Source organism: Tamandua tetradactyla, chromosome 11, assembly GCF_023851605.1.
Source record: "Tamandua tetradactyla isolate mTamTet1 chromosome 11, mTamTet1.pri, whole genome shotgun sequence".
Classification (NCBI taxonomy): domain Eukaryota; kingdom Metazoa; phylum Chordata; class Mammalia; order Pilosa; family Myrmecophagidae; genus Tamandua; species Tamandua tetradactyla.
This window is the reverse complement of record NC_135337.1, coordinates 20,316,159-20,324,535: the sequence shown is the minus strand read 5'-3', so window position 1 is coordinate 20,324,535 and position 8,377 is coordinate 20,316,159. Positions and strand designations below refer to the sequence as shown.

At 35.5% G+C, this 8,377-nt stretch overlaps 1 long non-coding RNA gene across 1 annotated transcript; it reads left to right on the top strand.

Annotated features, from left to right (window-relative positions):
- Positions 1–1,737: 1,737 nt before the first annotated feature.
- On the top strand, positions 1,738–5,304 carry LOC143649417 (uncharacterized). The gene is made up of 3 exons (XR_013158984.1): positions 1,738–2,281; positions 3,387–3,713; positions 5,147–5,304. It is a non-coding gene; the product is annotated as an uncharacterized LOC143649417 (long non-coding RNA).
- Positions 5,305–8,377: the final 3,073 nt, after the last annotated feature.

Below are 8,377 nucleotides of genomic sequence, written 5' to 3'. Positions count from 1 at the left end.
GCTTCACTTCTGCACTGTTTTTCCAAAAGTCAATAGTCCCAGTGAAGTCATTAGAAAAATATCAGAAAAACCCAAGCTGCCATGCCAATGGACACTCAAGGACCCCATGGCAGAAGTCTATATGACATCGACCTGAGTCCTGCCAGAAGCCAATGAGGAAGTGAAACCTTCCTGCTGAAGTCAGGGACACACCTGGCAGTCATCTCCCAGCCCTTTGCCCATCAGCCCCCTCCTTTGCTATTGTATGAAGAATTTCAATGCTTCTGCTCTGCAGCCCAGCAGAGATATTAGGTCTAATAAAGTATACCGACTATACCTGAAACCGGGAAGTCGGGAATAAGCAGCTCCAGCTGCTTCTCAAGGCAAAAACTCTCAGTTACAGGACCCTCTCACCACACCAGCCCTCCTGTGGGTCATATAAATACCCACCTCTGGGCAGCACAAAATTTCTCTCCTCTCCAATGTAAAGTAGGCCATAAAGAGCTACCACCCACCAACTCTGAACCAACCAGGTGGCCTCCTTGGGAGACGGACCATGATGAGCTCTCTTTCCCTGCTCTTTTGGACACTTTGGGTTACAGAGGTAAGAACGCAGTCATGGCTGAAAGGTTTTGTTTTTTGCCTGAGTCTATTCCATAACACACCACACAGCAACCTTGTCCACAACCTCCTTTCTGACAAAACTCCTGTGAATGATCCCAATAAAGACTTCCACAGCAGTCCCAGCTACCATCTTGACCGCAACTTCCAGTGAGACTGTGAGCCAGAATCAACCAGCTATGCAGTTCTCAAATTCTAGATTCACTGAAATTGTGAGATGATAAATGTTTATGGTTCTAAACTGCAAACTTTGGAGATAATTTGTTACGCAGTAATATATAACTAAGGCAAATTTTGGTTTCAGATTTAGAATACTTCCACAACAAAATATGAGAAAGACTTTGAAACTGGGCAATGAGTAGAAATTGAGAGTAGTTTGAAGAAAAAGAATGTTCTGGTGAAAGCCTGAATTGCCTTGCAGAAACTGCTCGTAGAATTGTATCGATTTTGAAGACTCTGCAAAGGAGGGAATTTAGGAAAATGTTCTTGGAAAATGGAGGAGAGGGGCCTTGTTAAACAGTGGTAGAAAGTTTTGTGACACCATTGTCTTCAATAACGTAGAAAGTCATGTGTACTGAGTGATGTCTAAAGATATTTCCAGACATCATGTTGAAGGTGCCACCTGGTTACTTATTACTGCTCAAAGTAAGATGAAAGAGAAGAGAGATAAGTTAAAGAAAGGAAAATTAAACAAAAAGCTGCCAGAACTTGTTGGTGTTGAAAGCTCCCACTCTTGCCAGATGAGAAATCATTCTAAAATGAAGAAGGCACTTACGATAAAAATCAAATTTTGGATACTGCCAGGAACACATGATCTACTAATGAATCTTAGCATGTAGCTGTAAATTCCTTTAATAAAACATCAGAAAGATTTAAGATGGTGCTTCAGAGAACTGTCTAATTAAACAATGGGACTTTCCGGAAGCTTAAAAAGTACCATCTTTCAGTAGTCTCTTCAGAGTGCCCTCTTTCTCCCCCTTTTTAAACAGGAGTGTCTAGAGTGGTTTTGCTGTTACTGATTTACTCATGCTTTTCCGCCCCACCATTGTGTTTGGTGACTGGGTGGGAGGGGTGCAGATAACTTGAGCTGATGTGGTAATAGAGCTGTGTGTATTTTGCACGTGGGGAGGAGATTCAGTGGGCTCCAGAGGGAAGACTGTAGTATCCAGCCTCAAAGATGGTTTCCAATGATCGTGACCAGCTGGTATTCATACCCTCTGCTGCTCTCGACCACAAGGAAAATACTGAATAGGCCTGAGTGTAGTCAAAAGTATATTGCATAAATGAAAGTATGACTGCCAAGGATAAGTCATAAAAGAAATTTTGGTTTCCATCTAGTTCTCTCAGATCACTTGTTCTGGGGGAAGCAAGTCACCATATCAGGATATCACTTAAGCAGCACTATGGAGTTCAACATGGTGAAGAACTAGATCTTCAGACCATAGCCATAGTGGAACTGGAGACTTCTTCCAAGAGCCATGAGTGGATACCAGTCAAGTTGTCACATGACTGGAGCCACTGTTGACATCATAATTACAATCTTATGAGAGACCTTGGGCCAGAATTGCATGGCTAATTTGTTCTCAAATTCCTTATCCACAGAAACTGTGAGATAATAAATGTTTGCTTTGGGGGCAATTTGTCATGTGGCAATGGATATTTGGCATTTTGAAAAGTACAGGTCAGTTTTTCTAATGAATGTTATTTAATTTGTGCTTGATATTTCCTCAGGATCAGACTTAGATTATGGATTTGGGGCTGGAATATTTGTAACTCATATTTTTTGCATGATGTTTTTATAGCAGCAAATACTTTTAGATAATCTAAATGAAAATAGGAATTGGCTAAATATATTATATTGTCCCTAATCAGTAGAATACTATAAAACCATTACAACTGGTGATACAAATGCATTTTATTGACATATTTAGGTAAAGAGTTACTTGGGATAAAAGCAGTTTCCAAAACTGAAGGCATGGTTTAATCTCACTGGCTAGATTTCAGAATGTGAACAGTTTTCTTTTTGTTAGAAGAAAAATAATTTTTTGTTAATTAATATATATGTTCCAGTTATTTTCTATGGCAAATAGGTTATTATTTAGGCTATAAAAATGAACTGGTAATTTTTTTTTTAAATCTAAATGGAATTCTCATGTATTACCTGAGTCCAACATAAAAAGGTCATTTCATAAAACTGTCATATGATCAAGTTACACAATGAAAGTTTAGTATTAATGAATGAAAACTAACAATGGTATCATTCCACACAAAAAAATTAAAATCTAACTGCCAATGTTATTCTTTATCCCAAACAGTCTCTACATGACAAATGGAAACAATGCTAATGACACATGAAATATTCAGGAGGCCACAAAGATTCTGTCTTTACATAGAAATCCTGGCTGAATTAATTAGGTAAAGCCAATTAACATCCCCTAATATTATTATTATCCACCTAAAAATTAGAATAAAATTTTCTGTCCAAACTTATTAATATAAAAGTGTTTGTTGGTTTTTCTCTGAGTTTGTAAATTTCCAGAGTATTAACATAAAATAGAATGCTTGGCAGAATATAAACTTGTTCTTATTAAATAGATTTTTGGTCATTTCATTCTAAAACAGAAAATATAAGATAGTACTTTGCTGGAACATCACCCAGAAGCTATCTTCAATTGACTATATACTCATACAAACGTAGGTAATGAAAGGATGAAAATGTATAAGGAAATGCATTCATAGTTCTGAATTTTTAGTTTTTGTGTTTTTTTTTCTTTTCTCTTGGGCAGGCATCAGGAGTTTTGAATGTTTAAACAGTGATAAGAAAAGTTCAAGAAATTTACATACCAAGGCAAAATATGTAGTGTCACTAAAAGCAGCAAGTCCTCAAGAACTCTTGAGAATGGCATGAGATAATGTGTATGAAGGACTAAGTGTCGTACTTGATCCACAGCAGTGTATCAGTGATGTTGTTATACTTTCATGCTAGAAAGCAATCAACTATAACTAACTGAGACTCATTTTGCTCCTTCTACCTGGATAGATCATAAGGTGCTTGATAGACTTTCTTAAAAAAAGAAAAGTGAAATTTCAAGAGATCACTATATTAAAAAAAGGTAGGTGTAGGAAAAACAAATATTTGGAATTTCTGATTTATATTGTTACTGCTCAGCAATATAGAGATATTGAACAATGTAGATTTGTAGATACATTTGCAGCTGGAAAGGCAGTTACCCCATTTATTCTCCTTCTTTTAATTTCTAAGTATTTTCTTTACTTTTCTCAAAATTCTTTGTTCACTAACATTTTTATATTGAGTGCTGTGCCTTCCAAGTAAGTATTATCTATCTATCTATCTAATAGAATACCATTTATTTCTCTCAAACTCAATATCTGAGACTTGCTTTACTGTAATACATTTCTTTCCGTCTGTCATTCAAAACTTTCACCTTGTACTGTTCCATACTTTTCTGAGTATCTGACAGGATCTGTTCATCTCTGTTTGTAAATACTCAGGTTTTGGTTCCCTTAATACATAAGTTAATTAGAACTTTTGGGTCAGAGATACAGCTTAGGTTCAGCTGAATACTCCATCACAACATAGCTGTCCCACTTAGTCCCTTGGCATCATATTTATTTTTCCTGTTTTCACTGAAATGACTATCTCTGTCTTTACTTTGCTATTAATTTATTAGTAATAAAGTGTGCTTCCACTTTGTTTTCTTTTAGGTCAATTCATAATCAGCTCTATTAAAGGTTGTTGTATTTAATATTTATGTTTAAGTATACATATCATATATACATACGTATTTATATATACATATATATTAGAGAAATGAGACAGATGAAAGATATTGATTACAAGCCAAGAATAATGGAAGTTTTTTCCCCACTCACAAAAATGAACATTTTTCAATTTGGGCAGACGTAACACTTGAAATTCTGATGGATACATTCTTTATGGAAAAAAGACACATATGATTTATACAGATAATCTTGCATGAAATTACAAAAAATACACAGATCCCTCAAAGTATTTGGCTATGGCCTTCACGATAAGAACCTCTGATAAAGATCATGATAGAATCACCCGGAGAAATAATATAACCTCACTGAGAAAATAAGGTGTAATGTAATTTTGCTGTTGTTAAGAAAGAGAAATGATCATAGCCATAAATGTAAAAAAACAATGGGTAGACAGTATTGGAAAAGTATTTGACAGGACAAAATAGCTACTTCAAATGGAATTGTCAGTATATTCTCCCAGTGACTTAAAGAAGTGAAGTTTAATTATGACTTTGTGAGCTGGAAATGTAGCATTGAAGATGGGTCTTAGAAAATGGGCAGGACTTTGCTGATCATAGAAACTGAGAAAAAGCTCTCCTCGTATAGCTCCAACATGAGAGCTGAAAATTACAGCCATGCCATATGAACAGTAAAAAGAGCAAAAACTTAAGAAACACTTACTAAATGCTTTACACACAATTTAGCTAATTTAGTCTTTACAACCCTCTCAAACTGATATTAACATTATTGTCCTTTTTTTCAGGTGAGCAATTTGAAGCACAGAGAGCTTAAACAATTGGACTAAAGTCAACAGAATTATTAACTGGCAGAGCCAGGCTTTGGACTCAGGAAGACTGGCTCCAAATCTGTATTATTAACAATTATGCTATTCTGACTCCATAAAGTGGAACTGCAACATGATTTGATCCTTGGGTAGGACTGAAAAGCATGTGGCTTGAGTGTTGTCACTCTGTCGTTTTAGCAAAGAGAAATCGTTTTCATTTCCTCTTTGCTAAGCAAATACCATATAGCGGTCAGCTTAAATAATGGGAATTTATTGGTTCATGGTTTTGAGGTTAGGAGACGTTCAAAAGCAAGGTATCATCAAGGAAATAGTTTCTCCTAGAAGACAGTGGCATCTTGGGGTTCAGTGACAATGATCCTTGGTCATAGCTATTTGGTCACATGGCCATGCACATGGTAGCCTCTCCTGGCTTCTCCTTTCTCTTCCTGGTTCTGCAAGAACTTTCAACTTCTAGCTACTCCCTCCAGCCCTCTCCCTCTCTCTCTCTCTTTCTCTCTCTCTCTCTGTGACTTTCCCTCTTCAGCCTTCAGTAATAGGATTGAGATCCATCCAATTTAGCTGGACCACACCTTAACTGAAATAACCTCATCAAAAAATCCCATTTATAAGGGTTCACGACCCTCAGAATTGAATCAAGACTAAGAACATGGTTTTCCAAACCGCCAGAGGTACTGTTGGAAGACTTTGATAAGTAGCATATTTTCCCACTGAGCCTCCGTTTTCTCACGTCAGCACACTCAATTAGTGTTGAAAGTTAAATGATAAATCTGCTAGTATAGAATTAAGGATTAAGAGATTAAGGATTAAGAGCTGCAAATTTGGAGAATAGCCAGTTTTTTTTGTTGTAATAGCCTAAGCTAAACATAACAAAACAAGGCTGTGTTAAGGCAATTTCAGTGAAATTTTCAGTGAAATCAAAGAAACATAAAACAGAAATGTTTTACAAGTAGATTAGAAGCTCTTAGAAGGTAGCAACTAACCCTTGCATCTATATTATATGTCCTCATAGATAAATATTTTTATTCTTATTGAAGTCTCAATTTTCCACATAGACTAATTTGGTCTGAAAATGTTAATCTATGATAAAAATCCTTATTATGTTAATCAGTTGGAAAACATGATAAATAATATCAAGTATATAAGGAAGGGTAGGAATTGGGGAATACATGATTCTACATAAACATTGGTGTTTTAGAGCGGTCTGCTCTACATATAACTTCCTTATGCTATTTTAAATGGAGAATAAGGAGCGGGAAACCCAAATTCTTCAAGTAATTAGGACAGCAATTTTGCAAGCTGAACCATCTGTTCCATTTTATTCCTTCCTCAGTACTTGTGATTTGAGATGTTTGAGGGAGATGAAGTAGTAAGGGTGTAAGGCAGAAACTTTGACTCTAGGAGAGAAATTATTTCTCCCTTCCCACTTCTGTGCTTTCATATTTATGCAGGTAAAAAATAGTACTATATTAATGCCATATAAATATAGTATAGAGTCAAATTAGCTATGCTTTCCAGAGAAAATAATTTTAACCAAGAATTCTATACCTAGCTGAACTATGAATGAATAGAAAATAGGAATAAATTTATTCTTAGACATGGAGGGATTAAGAAATTTCACTTCCCATGTATTCTTTCTTAGGAATCCATTAGAAGCTACACTTCCAAAACTGGAAGGGGTGGGAGGTTCCTCAAAATAAACGATCCCTAGAAATAAGAGTGGCAAAGAGGAACCCTAACATCACACAAAACATCCACGGAACACAGAAGATTCTTTGTTGATCTGCAAAAAAAAAAATATTAGAAAAGATAGTGTGGAGTGAAGTTATTAAACATATGGAAGGAATTATGAATAGGCATGTACAAAATCCTATAAGTAAAAAAAGGGATCAACTAACTTGAAGGGAAAAAAATAGTTTTTTCAAGAAAGGAAATACAATTCTAAGCTTTGTAGTCCACAGTATTTACATGATCATAAAGCTATAAATAGTGTTTTCTGATTTGACTAAAAATAGTGAAGCTGATATTTTAAGAAGATGGGGAGAAATAGGGTAAATTAATTAAGTCAGTTAATTTTCACTTCTGTTAAATGGAACAATCGAGGAAAAGAAGAATAACTCCTAAAAATATGGAGATGACCATCAAGAGAGAGAGAAAATGCTCAGTTTTCCTACTGACTGTGAGGAGTAGAGTCTGCATTTATAAACTATTTATGTGCACTGTTTTGATCGTTTTAGCTTACATTCTCTGATACAGGAATAAGGGCCAGTGAAGCAGAAAATGAATGAGAACCAATACAAGGATATATTATTATTGCAAAATTATACCAAGATACAGAATTCTTGTGAGGTGGTAGTGAACTGAAATGAAAATCCAATGCTTAGGACAAATTTTGTTTGTTCAAATAATTAGAAAAGACTATTTAAACAAACATGGGTTGTAGATTCTTGAATCTGGATCATAAATAACCCTGAACATCCAGTTTCCTGGGACACTATCCAGAGTCAATACCCTTCCCCACTTTAAGATGTACATTCTATGGGTTATCCCCAAATCTTTAAAATTTCCAGTGGTGCAAGATAAAAACACAGACTGGAGTTAAGAGACTGCAGTTCTAGTCCCAACTATGTTAAATTCCTTGTGTGCTGTTTCAAAAGTAGCATTCCTTTCCAAGTCTCAATTTATTTATCTTTCAAATACGGGGATTAGGTGATTTCAAATCTCCCACATTGCAAATTTCTCTCAACTAAGCAAAGGATGTACAAAATACCTTCATAAAGGGTTCACAGCTGTTCAATCACCTGAGCTTCATGCAAGATTGCTCATTTGAGGAATATCTTACAGAAATGTTTTGGCAAAAGTAAGAGAAAGAAAAGCTATGTAGGAAGCAGGGCCAAATAACACATCCGTTGTTCATATTCATTTTCTTTCCAAATAATGCCAAAATTGACAATCACAATTTGTATTATTTCCCCCCACTGGACACTGCACAAGTGGCATAAATTAAGCAAAAGGAACATAGAGTTCTATTCAGTTCTGACTCAATTTAAGCTTTGGATGTCATCCCATCAATTCTAGTCAACCTTAGTGGAATATTTAACATATTAATGCCTCACAGATTGTTTTTAGTTTTATTTTCAATAAATCTATAATGTGTTCTTTTCTTGCTACAGCTGCTTCCTTTGCATGAAT